This window comes from Symsagittifera roscoffensis, chromosome 5 (genome assembly GCF_963678635.1).
Source record: "Symsagittifera roscoffensis chromosome 5, txSymRosc1.1, whole genome shotgun sequence".
In the NCBI taxonomy this organism is placed as follows: Eukaryota; Metazoa; Xenacoelomorpha; order Acoela; family Convolutidae; genus Symsagittifera; species Symsagittifera roscoffensis.
The window spans coordinates 63,674,717-63,689,383 of record NC_087066.1 but is presented as its reverse complement, the minus strand read 5'-3'; positions in this window follow the sequence as shown (position 1 = coordinate 63,689,383).

Genomic DNA, 14,667 nt, shown 5'->3' with positions numbered 1-14,667 from the left:
CAAACTTCCCCTGACTCTTTGCTTGACAGTTGGAGCGCAATATTATCAATCAGTCCATGTATATTTGGCATTCGATACTTGTTCTTGAATATCTGGTTTTTTAATAGTTTCGAATCTAATGCCAACTTGATGCTACCGTCTTTTTTTCTTGTAATCCCTATTGGACTTATAAAACAATCTTCATCGCATTTGTTTAATTTCACGATATGCCCCTCTTTTTCCATTCTATTTAGTTCCGTTTTTACGTTATCAAGTAAATGTAGGGGAACTCTTCTACCTTTGGTTCGGATAGGTTTGAATGGGGAGTGGAAATGAGTAATTTTTCTGTTCAATGGTATTTTTCCCACTCTGTTAAATAATCCTTTGTACTTATGATACAGATTAAGGATCGTGTCTGAATAGTTATTTAACTTACACAACTCTGGGCGTGTTATGTTGATGACGGGTAGTAGAGGCTGTCGTTGAGCTATCTCGATTCCAATTCTCGGAAGATTGTCGTTTCCCAGGATGTTCCTCTCATGTCCAGAAGGGATAAAAAATGGGGTTTCGTCCGCGATCCATCCATTGGATTGTAATCTCACTACCACTTTCCCGATGATGTTGATTGTGTCGTTTGTGAATCCGCAGTATAGCTCCCTAATTTTCTTCTCTACTGGGTGTGTCTTCAGGTGTGGATTTCTCAAATTCAATTTGCGTAGTACATTTTGCTTCAGGTAGCTCACTGGGCTTGTCGAATCCACTGGAATGTTCAAATTGACTATAGCATCGTCTCCCAATCCGATGTTGACTAATTTCTTGGTTTCCTGATTGTTCTGATGTTAAGAACGGAATAGTCGTCGTTATCGCTTATCCCCTTTTCAGTCCACGCGTTAATCACTCCGCAAAAATTCTCTTCGCTTCCTGCCTGAAGGTCTTCTGAAGAATATGAACAATTCTGACTATTTACAGCTTCATCAACAATATTTACAGCGGGTTTTCTTCCTTTTGATTTACAAAGTCTTCCGAAGTGTCCTTTATATTTACAATTATTACACACGATTTCTTTCGCCGGACACACATTCAGATGACCCTTGGTAAACGCATTCCCGAATTTCATACAAGTATTTGATCTTTCTATGTTCAAGCTTGGTTCCTTTTTTACATAGTTGAAGTTTTTATACACTCTCCCGCTACTTCCTGTCGTGTTAAAAGATCTAGTCATATTGGTTAATTTGAGGTGGTTATAGTAGCCTTTTTCGTCAATGATTGCTTGGTTCAGTGCATCCAATGGATTGAGAGTTTCCGAAAGTAGTCTACGTTGTAAGTCGCAACTTTTCATGTTAAAAATAAATACGTCTCTGATCTACTCCTGTTCTGCATTAACTCCAATTTCACATTATCTTGCTAAATCTGATAACGCGCCCCAAAATTGTTCATAGGATTCTTTATGTTTTTGTTTCCTGCTCAATAATTTATATCGTTCAAATGTTATGTTGGTTGGTTTGATAAAAGCCGATTCTAGCAGTTCGTAAAATTCCTTGAATGAGATTCCTAGGACTTTTACCCTTGGATGTTTCTGGGCGAAAACTCTTTTGCCTTCCGCTCCTAAGGCCAAGTATAGGATTGACCTTACTTTTTGCCAGCCTCATATCTCCTCATTCCTCCGAATTTCCGTTTTTCTTCTGCTAGTCTTTTCTCTTCAGCGTGTTCGTAGACACGCATTACTTCTTTGTTCCTGGCCTCCCTGGCTTTACTCTGTTGGTCAGTTTCTGACTCCTGGGCGCCTTCTAGGATCGGTAACGTCGTCTCCCCTTCCACTGGTTCTTTGAGGTTCTCTATGTCTAAATTTTCCTTCGCAATGATAGCCAAATGGAATTGGTCTATACAGTTGTTCCATTGGGTGGGAGGTTCTACCGTGTGGTTCGGCAAAAAGGCGGGTATTCCCCGCAGGTTCGAATCAGTTGTTGACTGCGCCATAATAAAAGTATATGTTTACCACTGGTAACTAATGTATCTAACTAAAGTTAAAAGAGAATAAAAGTATTGTTTGAATTAAAACTGACTGTAGTCTAAAAAGAGCAACTAGTGATCCGAAGTCCACTGGACTTCGTAGAGTGAACATTGACGGGTACTTAATTAGATAAAAGAGGTCAAGGTTATAACATACTAAAGTACTAAATCACAACATGAGCAATCCCCCCCTTAAAATTAAATGGCAAATTCAAGACGTAAGGCGTGCATATACTATGCTCAAATCTGATTGGCCGAAAAATATTACTTTTAACCAAGTAAAAGATTGTTCACTTGGTCCCAAAGTGTTTTCAGCTCCTCCAGCCCTCCGTCAAAAGCACCAATTTTGTCAAAAACATAATTCTTTTGCGGTTTTGAAAGTAATAGAAACTGTTTTTGTTCCAACAGTTTTGCGTAATTTGAAAGAACTCAAGTCTACGTACGGTGGATTTCATAACATAACTTTCAACACCGCAGACAAATCCGAGGGCTTTGTGAAACCAATAAAGCTTTTTCCGGCGCGATTAGGTTTTCGAAGAAAAATTATTTCTATTTTTTGTTGCTTTTCGGATCAAACTAGTAGTATAGCTAATTTACACTGGGATCGGGGGGGGGGGGGGGGGGGGGTGATCCCTACAGGGATCATTGGGTATTGAGATCCCAACGTAAATTTTTGAGATCCCATGTAAAAGTACTGATCCCATGTAAAATTTGTTATGATCCCAAATAATGATCCCACAAATTTGATCCCAATGTATAATTTTTTAAACCAATGATCCTGAATATAAATTTTTGTTAGGTTGATAGCTAAATCGTCCAAATGCCCAGACGGTGTATTTCGTTCTTTTTGTTTATGCACCAAATTGGAGTGGTATATAAAATGGTAATAGCTATTAGATTCATGCATGGTATATGAAAGACGCTTGATTTCTGCACCGAATATGTTTGAAATATATGTATAGAATCAGCTTGAAAATTTTATGTATTACTATAGACTGGTTTCTGTAAACGTCTATGTCAAGTACTTTCAGGAAGAAACTGTTGAAGAATTAAACGGAAAACATACGTTTCAAGGTTAAATTGAATTTTGTAAAATTTTTGGTTCAAATATAACACCAATTCTAACACACACACTGGTACACATTAAAACATAAAACATGTCTTAAAGTCAATATTAGATAAGAAGCGTTTGAAGCAAAATTATTTCTGGCTTGACCACTGAATGTAAATGCTGTTACTCTTTACTGCACAATGTTTTACATACTATCACATTAACAAATATTTTTTTCTTATATCCTACGAAAACGTTTTGGTTGCGTTGGCACATCTTCAACGGCTTCACGATCTAGAAAAGAATTATCCGACGATTCTGAAGACGATTGTGTAGAAGTTTCAGCACTCAAGTCGGCAATATCGTCACTGTCAAGGTCACTCTCGTTTATCTGATCGAGACGTGCAAATCCAGGATCCGGAGTCTGGAATCCTATTTCATTTGAGGCTGTTGACATAAGATCGAACAATGAACGATGTACATGTGATTGACTTGTGCTGGGGTCAATGAAGCTATCTTCACTATCGTATTGCACATCTTGCGTATAATCCCAGTCTATTTGTGTTCGATCAAGTTCTTGCGACATACCATCTAGTATATTCTCTTGATCCCATTCTATTGGTGCGTCATTGTCTTCAAAATGAGCAACCCATGCATCTAGATCGTCATCATCATCACTATCTCGATCTAACGTTTCATCGTTCGCACTATCGGCATGAAATGTAGAGCTGTTGTTATCACCACGACTATCGTTTGAAGGCGGTTTTGAAGACTCGATGTAACCATATGGCAACGTTGAAATGCCATCATCCAATATATACCGTTTTTCGTCGAACGATGACAATGCTATCTTATTCGTACGAACAGTATTCAGAACATGACGGTGTTTTCGGGTGTTTTCAGCTCGATAGAGACTACCCATCTCAAGAGTTTCTTCATACTTCCGATGAGTAAGAAGATTTTGAGTTGCCCTGGAAATGCCTTTAGCTGAAAACTTACGATGATCTATATAAAACGAATAAATGATTACTAATCGTTAATACATTGAAATTTTTTTTCGAAAAAAAATTTTTCCCCAAATTTCCGACAAATTTTTTTCGAAAATTTTTTTTTCACAAATTTTCGACAAATTTTTTTTCGAAAAAAATTTTTTCCCAAATTTTTTTTTTTCGACAAATTTTTTTCGAAATTTTTTTTTTCACAAAATTTCGACAAATTTTTTTTTCGAAAAATTTTTTTTTTCCCAATTTTTTTTTCGACAATTTTTTTTTTCAAAAGAAAAAATTTTCCCAAAAGAAAAAATTTTCCCAAATTTCCGACAAATTTTTTTCGAAAATTTTTTTTTCACAAATTTTCGACAAATTTTTTTTCGAAAAAAAATTTTTAACCAAATTTCCGACAAATTTTTTTCGAAATTTTTTTTTCACAAATTTTTGACAAATTTTTTTCGAAAAAAATTTTTTCCCAAATTTTTTTTTCGAAAAAAATTTTTTTCCCAAATTTTCGACAAATTTTTTTCGAAATTTTTTTTTTCACAAAATTTCGACAAATTTTTTTTCGCAAAATTTTTTTTTCAAAAAAAAAAATTTTCCCAAATTTTTTTCGACAATTTTTTCATTTAAAAAAATTTTCCCAAATTGTGGAAAAGATTTTTTTCTCGAAAGTTTTTGGTTTTCCCAATTTTTTTTGTCGACAAACTGAAAAAAAAAATCTAATTTTTCAACAAATTTTGATGAGTAATTGAAAGTACTCACTTAGAGAGACGATTGAGTATAACTTGGGTTTTAAAGCAATGAAGTCCGTGATGGTGTCGGCTGGGAACTCATCTTTGTATTTGAGAACTGTCAGTTTGTTTTGCTTGTTAAACAGGGGATGGTTTTCGGGATAATTTGAGAAATCGAATTCGTCAATAATGTTGGATTTGTTTTTCAAAATTTCGTAAAAATCTGCATTCTTTTCGGTTTCTATTTCGTAAAGCAAACTATCGGTATCGGAGTAAAGCAATCGACAGTCAAAGTTTGGTTTCATAATTTCATAGTGAAACCGATACATTTCAAATTTAGCGATTTCAAGCACGCATGCTCCTACTATGGTAGGTACATTCCAATTAATGACACGTGGTGCTGACGTCAATGCCGCTAAATCATCACCAAATATTTTAAATGTCTTGAAGTCAAAAGCAGAAATTTGTTGCATTGTTTCTTCAGCGTTATGTACAATATTAACCTTCACTCTTTTTCTTTTCGATTCGCATGTTTTTCCATATGCAGAATTATTCAACAATTTGTACAGTGCTTCTTCAAATTTGTTTCGTGCAGATTTCCTTTTGTTTGTGTTTAGGGTTATATAGGGTTCTAACCATAGTTCTTGCTTGAACTTTAAAACTCTATGTACTTTCGTTATTTTCAACCCAACCGAACATAGAGTTGTAAGAGTTTGTAATGCACTGTATAATTATTCTTGTTATGCAATGTCTGAAGCAGTTTTTTTACTTTTCCAGGAGCAACTCGATAATTATCATTGCTTTTCATTTGTTTTGCCAGATCTCGTTGGTAATCACTTAACCACTCCACTGGTACCACTTCTTTGGTTGGTGCTAAAGGATAGTCTCGATGGGATTCATGAAGTTCTTGAGGGTACTCGAGATCTACTTCAAGAATGAAACCAATATCTGAATCTTCTGGAGTTGCCAATATTTCATCAAGGCTCGTTTCACTGCTTGTACTAACTTCACCGTCTTCCTTAACATGGATTAACTCAAAGTCCCGTGCTGGTAATTTATGCATTTGCATAACACCTCCATATAGATTATTTGCATCCAACATGAAGCCATAAGTTGTTTTTTCTTGAGGGTTGTACTTTTCATTCATGTACGGGTTGTTTGCATTGAATTTTCTTTTTTCAAAAACAGATGCTGTCCCACCTCGCATCATATTTTTCACCATTTCTAAATGCTCTCTTTCCGAAAGAAGTTCAATATCAGCGTTACAGATCCTCTTGAAAGCATCTCCCGCAAGATTCGACGCAGTAAAATGATGCGTGCAATCTAATCTGTAGCTTGCGTGAGTTATCGAACAAAACTCTTCAAAAACACATGCGAGAAGAAGAGTATCACATGTGAGATAGAGATTGTGATATTGCTCTAAGTTTATGCAATTGAATTTATCGAAGACTGTTTGAGCATGTTTTAAATCTTCTTCACTAACACTGATTTTTCCTCCTTCTAATGAGTTTCCCCATGCACTGAGTGGTGGCAGATTTTGTTCATCAAACTTTAATCGATTTGACATATAGGAATAAGGGTAAAAACCTTTCCTCTTTAGAAGTGCGCGAGAACTCTCATCAGCTTGTTTGAAGTGTTCATCTAGTATAGAGAACTTATCAGCTGGTAAATTATCAACGAGTTTTTGTAACGAAGAACTCAAAAACTTACATGAATCTATTAATCGCAAGTATTCATAGACATTTTGCTTAACACCATTTGCTCGTGTGTAAGTGTCAACCAATACACCAATGCTTAGTGAGATATACTTCTCATCTGTTGCGGGTATGACTTGGATCGTGCTCGTTGGTTCCAACTCACCCAAGGCCAAACAAATATGGTGAAGATCATAATTTTGTATATTGTGTCCAACAACTGGTGTATATCGCACCTTTTGTCGCGCTAGGTTACACTTTGAGTGCGCCCACCCTAGGAATTCACCACTGTAGTGACAGTGGTCCAAACATTTTGTTTCACCTTCAACAAACTCTGCTAGGCACAACCAGCATGAGGTGGCTTCATCCTGTTTCAGGATAGATCGATTGCCAATATAGTTTGGGTATCGATTTTTTTGTTGGTAGATTTGTTTTGCTAGTATGAGTAACTGCTCGATGAATTTTGGTATACATTTTTCACTACTGTTTAAATCAAAGAAGTATGGTTTTGAAGAACCATGTTCAATCGCACACAGAGAGTAACCAGAGGGTTCATGTTTTTCTAAGATCCTAGACGACGAAGTGTTCGGGTTGTTATTGCATGTGGTTACAGGTTTCAAAAACGATTCGAAATCGAAGTAGATAACGACAGGAACAAAACTAAGTGCTGCATAGTTGTTGAATTTGTATTTATTGCTTCCATCTTCAGCAGATGGCATTTTTATTACTGCAGGTTCATGTTCTTTGCATGATCTTTGATGCATCTTGTTCGCTTCTTCGCTATAACTTATGTGAAAACAGTTCCGAAACAGGCGCATGAAGGTCCGGAATTTATAACTTTTGATTTCACATATGAATCTTAACAGGTTAGTTATTAAGACGAAATGATGTTTACCCGGCTCAAATAACAACAAAAGATCCATACTGAATGTATCTTCAGACTCATTTTTTGATATCAACATAGGCACCAAGTCTCCTTTTTCATAAAGAAACACATTGACACGAACTTTGTTCAAACGTTCAAATTCGGGTATATCTCTGAAACTCATTGGGGTTGGAAACTCACCGATTGGTTTTTTGGCGTTGCTCGTTCTGTAAGTTGCAGGGCATGTTTTTTCAGCAGCTGGATCTTCGTATCTTCCAACAATTAAATTCAAACGATAATGAAGGTGATAAGCAGCAGTAAAACAAAGATTAAAACAGTCATGGTCATCATGCTTGCGAATATTAATTAAATGACTGGATTTTGCAATTTTTAATGGTAATGTTATATGTGATGACCCTCGAATGGAATTCATTTTACCAAATTTGATAAACAACCTAACCACTTGTTGTAAAACCCATCCGCTTCCGTGTGAAGCAAATGAATGAAGCACCGATTGCATTCTATCGACCATTTCATAAAACGTTCCATCCGCAAGTCCGTCGGATAGAATCGGAACCATAAGGGAATTAACATAAATGTCAACAAGCTCATTTTGAGTGGGGTTGTTCAGATCTTCGTCATTGATCACTGACGGTTTTTGTAAACTCAAATTTAATGAAAATTGAACTTTTTGGGGCCATTGGAAACCGTTTGCCAAAATCAAATTTTGGATTTGTTCTTTGTGCTTAGACATAAATTCTAATATATCTACACTATCATCACCAGGAATAAGAAAAGTTTTCAGAGTACCATTGAAAGCAGATTCATGTAATTCAATGTCATTCACATTCATGTTTGGGACAATTGTTTCGTTTTTGCTCATGGATGCAATATTGTTACTAGTAGCGACAGGTAAACTATGAAGAGTAATCATATGGTTATTGAGTTCATTTGTTAGAAACAAAGCCTAAATTACAATATTCACATAAATTGGCTATGCTCTCATGAGTTGAAATAAAATGTTGTTCAAGAGAAGATAACAATAACGATGAGAAAGGGCAATCATTACACATGTAAATTGGAATACCTTTTTCCATAGCAAGAAAATTTCGTTCATGTCTGGTTCGGTTAGTTTTAAATTGTATTTACATTTGTATTTTGCAGGATTCATTATCAAGTGTTCCAGAGAAATAGAAGTTTGCAAATAAAATTTGTATTTGAACAAATTTTCAAATACATAACACGACTTCATGGGATTGGTTGAATTTGAAAATATGCTACATGTAATCCCGCTCAAATTTGAGTTTAAACGGCAATCGCCCGCCAAAATTTGAATTCAATTTAAAAGTCCCGCCAAAAGTTTTGATTGCCAATAATTTGTAAAATCTAAATAAATATTGAATTTATTCGTTATCATGTACAAACTTTCAAATACATAACACGACTTCATGGGATTGGATGAATTTGAAAATACGCTACATGTAATCCCGCTCAAATTTAAGTTTAAACGGCAATCGCCCGCCAAAATTTGAATTCAATTTAAAAGTCCCGCCAAAAGTTTTGATTGCCAAAAATTTGTAAATTCTAATTAAGTATTGAATTTATTCGTTATCATGATCAAATATTGTTTCTTCCAATCGGTTTCAGTCTACAAAAATCAATTAAAAGAGACAATACATTAATTAAGTTGTTAAACATTAATAACAATATTCTGAAAAAAAAAACATTTTCGATTTCTTATTAATGGCTTGAACATGTGAACTGAATAGACTACAACATGTCTTTTTTTGTTATAAAGACTCACAAACCATCAATGTTGCAAAGTAAAAAAAAACTCATTACACATGGTGAAGACTAATTAACCGTGAATAAGGTAAAAGAAGAAAAAATATTAATTTCTTAAACAAAACATGTACCTCAAACATTATCATATATACATTATCATGTTCACATTTTCCCAATCATTTCATCGAAGACTTAACGTCTCTCACTTAGGTCACATTTTTACAATCCATAGAGCAATTTATATGTTTCCGCAAAAAAAAATAGAAACAAAACTTGAAAAAAATATATGAAATTTGTACAAAAAATGATGATCTCCCAAACTAGATGTTGTACAGTGTCGGCACCCTTGCTCAAAAATGTCCAACTTGCCGAGAGAAGCAATATGAGTGGTCGGAAGACTATATTCGGACCGTGTAACAAAAAGTTAGAAAATTGATATAGGATGAGGCTTTTCGAAAATGAGATGTCTGTATCTCTTCAGTGAATGGTCTGAACATAGTCGTGAAATATATCAAAATACTGCTCACGACCAGTTAATTAATTTTGATCAGAGGTCTAAAGACTATAGGATCTCAAGTTTACGAGATAAAAATTTTCAACATTTTTCCGAGATTTTAAAATTCAAGTTTTTTTTTGTATTTTGATTGAAGACTTGTCGAACACTCGGTTTTAAAATGACTTATTATGCTCTTCTTTTCCTAGCAACTTGATAAGTAAAGCATTAAGAGGCTGAGAGTTTTAATTTACAAAAAGTTTTTACATGAGGACACCAAATGAAATCTATTAAATATCAATCTGAGTTTCAAGTTTAAATCTTTATACACAATAAAACCAAATTAAAATCAATCAAACGCAACAACAGTTCAATAAAAACAAATAAGGTGTAAATAATCCTGAGCTTTTTCTAGTGTTGTTATCTTTCTCTTTTTCTTTGGTGCAAGGCATAGAGAAGGAGTCAAATTTTCCATTTGATTACTCACTGTCGCTTCGGGGGTGCGAGTTGCAGTTGTAGAATCTGGTTCATCAAGCCATGGTGACACTGTAGGAGAAGGATCAGCTTTCGGCGTAACTAGCAATGGTGATTCAATCTGTTCCATTCCCCATAAACGATGAAAAAATTCAATTTCTTCAAAGTATTCTAACTGGTTTTCACACATCGGAGTAACATCACAATCGTATTTATACAAAATTTTTTTAACTGGTTTTGATAAAGTTGAAATATCAACCTGAAGAGCAAGAGGCTCGTCAGGATCCGTATATTTACCAGAGTTTGTAAGGTAACTCAAATACTTTATATTCAGTTCTTCGTCTTTCTTCGAATTGAAACTTTTTTCTTCGTTAATTATTGCTACAAAATTACCGTGAACAGTTTCATAAAAAATGCTTTTTCGTAATTGGAATATCCGGCAATAAGATAACAAGGGATTTTTGAAGAAAAGTTGGAAGAAAAAGACAAACGTAACGCGGAAAGAAAAGAAACTGAAATGAATTGTGAAAACGCCTCAAGAGATTAAAATAGTGATTGGTTCTTCTAAAATTAGAAATTTCAAGACCTCCTATGTCGTTTTTATTCAGTTTAATAAGGGAGGGCGTGTAAAATGTTTATGTTACCTTGCATGGTATTCTATGTTTATCTAAATTACATTCAAACAAATAGCTTGTATCAAAAATAACGTTTTAACATTGTGACCTTTGACACCCATAGAAACTCTTATCAGGTGTACATGCATAAATTACTAATCCATTTGAACCAAATTGCAATCCAATATCTTTGCCATATAAAGTACATGTGTATATAAATTAAAATAGATACAACGCTTTCTTTTGAATACATATACAATCAATCGGAACCATTCATTTCTTTCTATTCAGTTTTAAATCAAGTTAGTTTGAAAATTTACTCGTTAAAATGAATAAAACCAAAACAAGCACCACATCAAATGCAGATAAAGATTTTGGCGACTGCTACTTCGATATTTTGGAAAACAGTAAAAGATTAGTGCGTGCTACATTGAAAACATATGACCAAACTGGAACTTATGTATTCCTGAAAGTTTTCAAAAAAGCAACTGAATGCGCTGAATTTGAATGTGTACAAAGACTTTCCTTAAGCAGCGATGAATTTTCAAAATTACTAAAATCGGGAAAGTCAATCCGAGCGCAAACAAGTGAAATTTCTGATACTGTTGAAAACAAAGACAAACCACAGTCTAATTGTAAACGAGCCAGGAAATCTCAAATTTCCTCAAACACAAACGATTTCAAGCACGACTCGAATTGATTTTCCTTTACAAAATGGCAGAAGCTATGTTCGAAGTTGTGTTACCTGATTAATTCAAAAAATTTCAACCAAATTTCAAATTTGTTATTACTGATAAAGTTCCTAATTTATCTGATTTTAAAAATTATGCTTTTGGAAGCCACTTCAAATCTGAATATTGCCCTTTTTCAGTCGAGAATGAAAAAAAAATTCATTACCATATATTGATTCAAGTAGATTCAGAGGAACAATTAAACCAATTTTTTCCTTCCCAAAAATGTTTCAGTGTTCCTTGTATTTTCACTTGCTTCAAATACTTAGTTTCTCCTGCTAAAGATGTCAAAGGAAACGGTGAGTTATTTGACAAGCTTAAACTGGCTCTCACTTATTCAGCACAACCTGTTGCAGCCAATCTCGATTTGTTAGATTTCACTGCAATCAAAAAACGTTTACCCAATTTATTGCTTTCTGCAACATCATCTAACAAACAAACTTCACCAAATCAAAACGTTTGCAAGAAATCTCCGGCCGTTGGGGGACAGAAGAGAATTGATAGCATCGTCGTCGTCAAACAAATCCGCAAGAATTTCGACTTCAGTTTCAAAGAAACATACAGAAAGCAGACATGTTCAAACAAATGAGATGAATACAGAAACTTTGAAAAGATTTGAAAGTTTAATTAATGGACCCCATTCTGCCGCTTTTTGTAAAATAATGGATATTTTGACAAGTGGATATGGAAAACTTGATGTAGATACTGATGTGCTATTTGTGAAATTTATTGTTGAAGAGAAAGTTATTTTTTAATTGATACTTTTCATTATTCCTTTTCTATTATATTGAATTCAGTAAACATGATTTCAACTTACGATTTAAAACTGATTCATGAAATTTTTATAGACTTAAAATCACAAAATCCAGACAAATCAGTCAGATTTCAGTATTTTTTAGCCACTTGTTTGTATTTGGATGCTGATATTAATTTGGATTTTGTTTTGAAAAACAGACCATATGGTGGTTTAATTGGAATAGACAATTCGTCGCTCGACAAACACTTGAAACATTTCAAATTTCTTAGAATACATGCTATATTGCATGACGCAGCGAGATATTTGCAAGAAAAAAATCATACCGGTCCTGGGTACACATATGTTTTGCCTTGTCCGATAAAAAACTGTTACCTGGGTCACGTGACAGGTATTGCGTTTTGCTTATTTCTTAAAACATTCAAACCAAAGTTATTTCTTTTGTTGGAATGTTGAGTGAAAGTCATGTTAACCCAAAGAAAGAAAACTAAAAAATTGTTTTTCAACCATCTCATTATTTTAGATATTGAAGGATTTAAATGTGGCAAGAAACCTTTGATCATAAAGGAACTTTCCGTTTGCTCTGCTAATACAATTGATACAATTCATTTTCTGCCACCAGTTCAATTCAACAATTTATCAAAAGAAGAGAAAAAAGCGTACAATTGGGTATCTAAATTTCTACACGGGCTTCGTTGGGACGAAGGTGAATACCCTTACTCATACTTGGATCAAATTTTTGACAGCATTCGTTTGAGGAACCCAAATTCCCATTTTTTTGCTAAAGGTACACAAAAATCTGTTTTATTAGCTGAATACTTGAAATTACCCGTGACAAATTTGAAAGATATAGGCTGCCCAAAGATTGAACAGTTATTGGGTCAAGAAAAACATATTTGCAAACGACATTCTCATTTACTTCCCTCGCATCAATTATTAAAGCATTGTACACGTAGAAAATCCAAAGTTTTTTTCGATTGGTTACAAAATGAACTGTCCAATGATGCAAACAACCTTATCTCCAAATTTGGTGGTTTACGCTTCAATGACTAATCAGAGTCCTGAAAACAATTTAACACCAAGAATTAAAGTTACTCTTACGCGGACAGGCATATTAGATTGTCGAGGAAAACCACTCCTGCAAAAACTCGAACAAATTACACTGAACGATATCGAAATCGACAATTTACGGAAATTTTTTACAGTTCTTGACTACTTTCACCTGTACAATGTCCAGACTCCAGGAATTTCGCCAGTCAATTCCGTTGTTCAATCTCAACCTGGAAGGGCTGCAACCTCAGCTGGGAGAGAGAAGACAAATCCATTTGCATGACCATCAGCTTCCAGCTGAACTGAAAGAATTAGTCAAAACTGATAAAGTTGAGGAAATACATTTAGTTCAAGCCACTATCAGAGTTGCTGCTCATTTTGTTGTTAAGTTCAAATCTAATTGCAACCATGACAAATTCACAAAATATGAGTTTTTTTTCATTGAACGAGGAGTTGATTTGCCTGTTGAACCGAAATGACGAATCACATATATATGCCAAGTTTTGTGAATCATAATAAATATATTTATTGATTGTTTCCATTTTCTTTTGATCTTGTGTGATTACTAGTTGCTAACATGTCGTGTTTGAAAATTCAAAATTAAAAAAAAATATTTTTGCCAAAAGAAAACACACAAAATGTGAGTTTAACAGGTGAGAATTTACCAAAAGAGTTATTAGACGAAATCAGTACCGGAAACGTAGAAAAAATTGTTCGGATACTTCTGACAGACAAAAACATAGCAAGATATATAATAAAATACAAACCAAACGGCAATAGATCAGAGAGAAAAAAGGCGTTGGTATGCAGTTGTAACTATCAACCTTGATACAAATAAGCAAAAAAAGTCTTCCAGTAAACATTGAAATTGAAGAAGCCACCACTGTCGAGAACAATGATTGCGACTTTGTAGACATTGGTGGTGTCGAACAGTCTTTATCTCACGAAAACAGATCTTGGAAATTTTGTAATTCTGTTTCTCTTCCGTCTGCAGAAGTTGTCTTTTTCACACAAGTCTGTTTCATTTTCATTTTGCTCTCTTTATCTATTTCAAAATTGTCTTTTTACAATCTTAGTTGTGACGAGACTGCCATTTGGCTTTCAATACTATCCAGTACAGATGGTTACATGTTACCCAATCCCAAGTTATAATAATGAATAAGATCATTTCAACAAAAGATCGTCTGTTTATGTCCGTTTCAGGTCCCTCGGGATCTGGCAAAACTGATTTAATTTTTCAAATGCTTCTCAAAGGTACATTCTATCCATCGTATAACAAAATATTTTACTTTTATCTTCACAATCAACCCAAATACCGTTCCTTTGTTTCTCACAACAAGTTTGATATTGAATTTATAAAATTGTCCAGCTTTGAAATTGTTAATAACTTACGGGATTGTATGATTGTCTTTGATGATACCTGTGAAGAAATTTTTAATGAAAA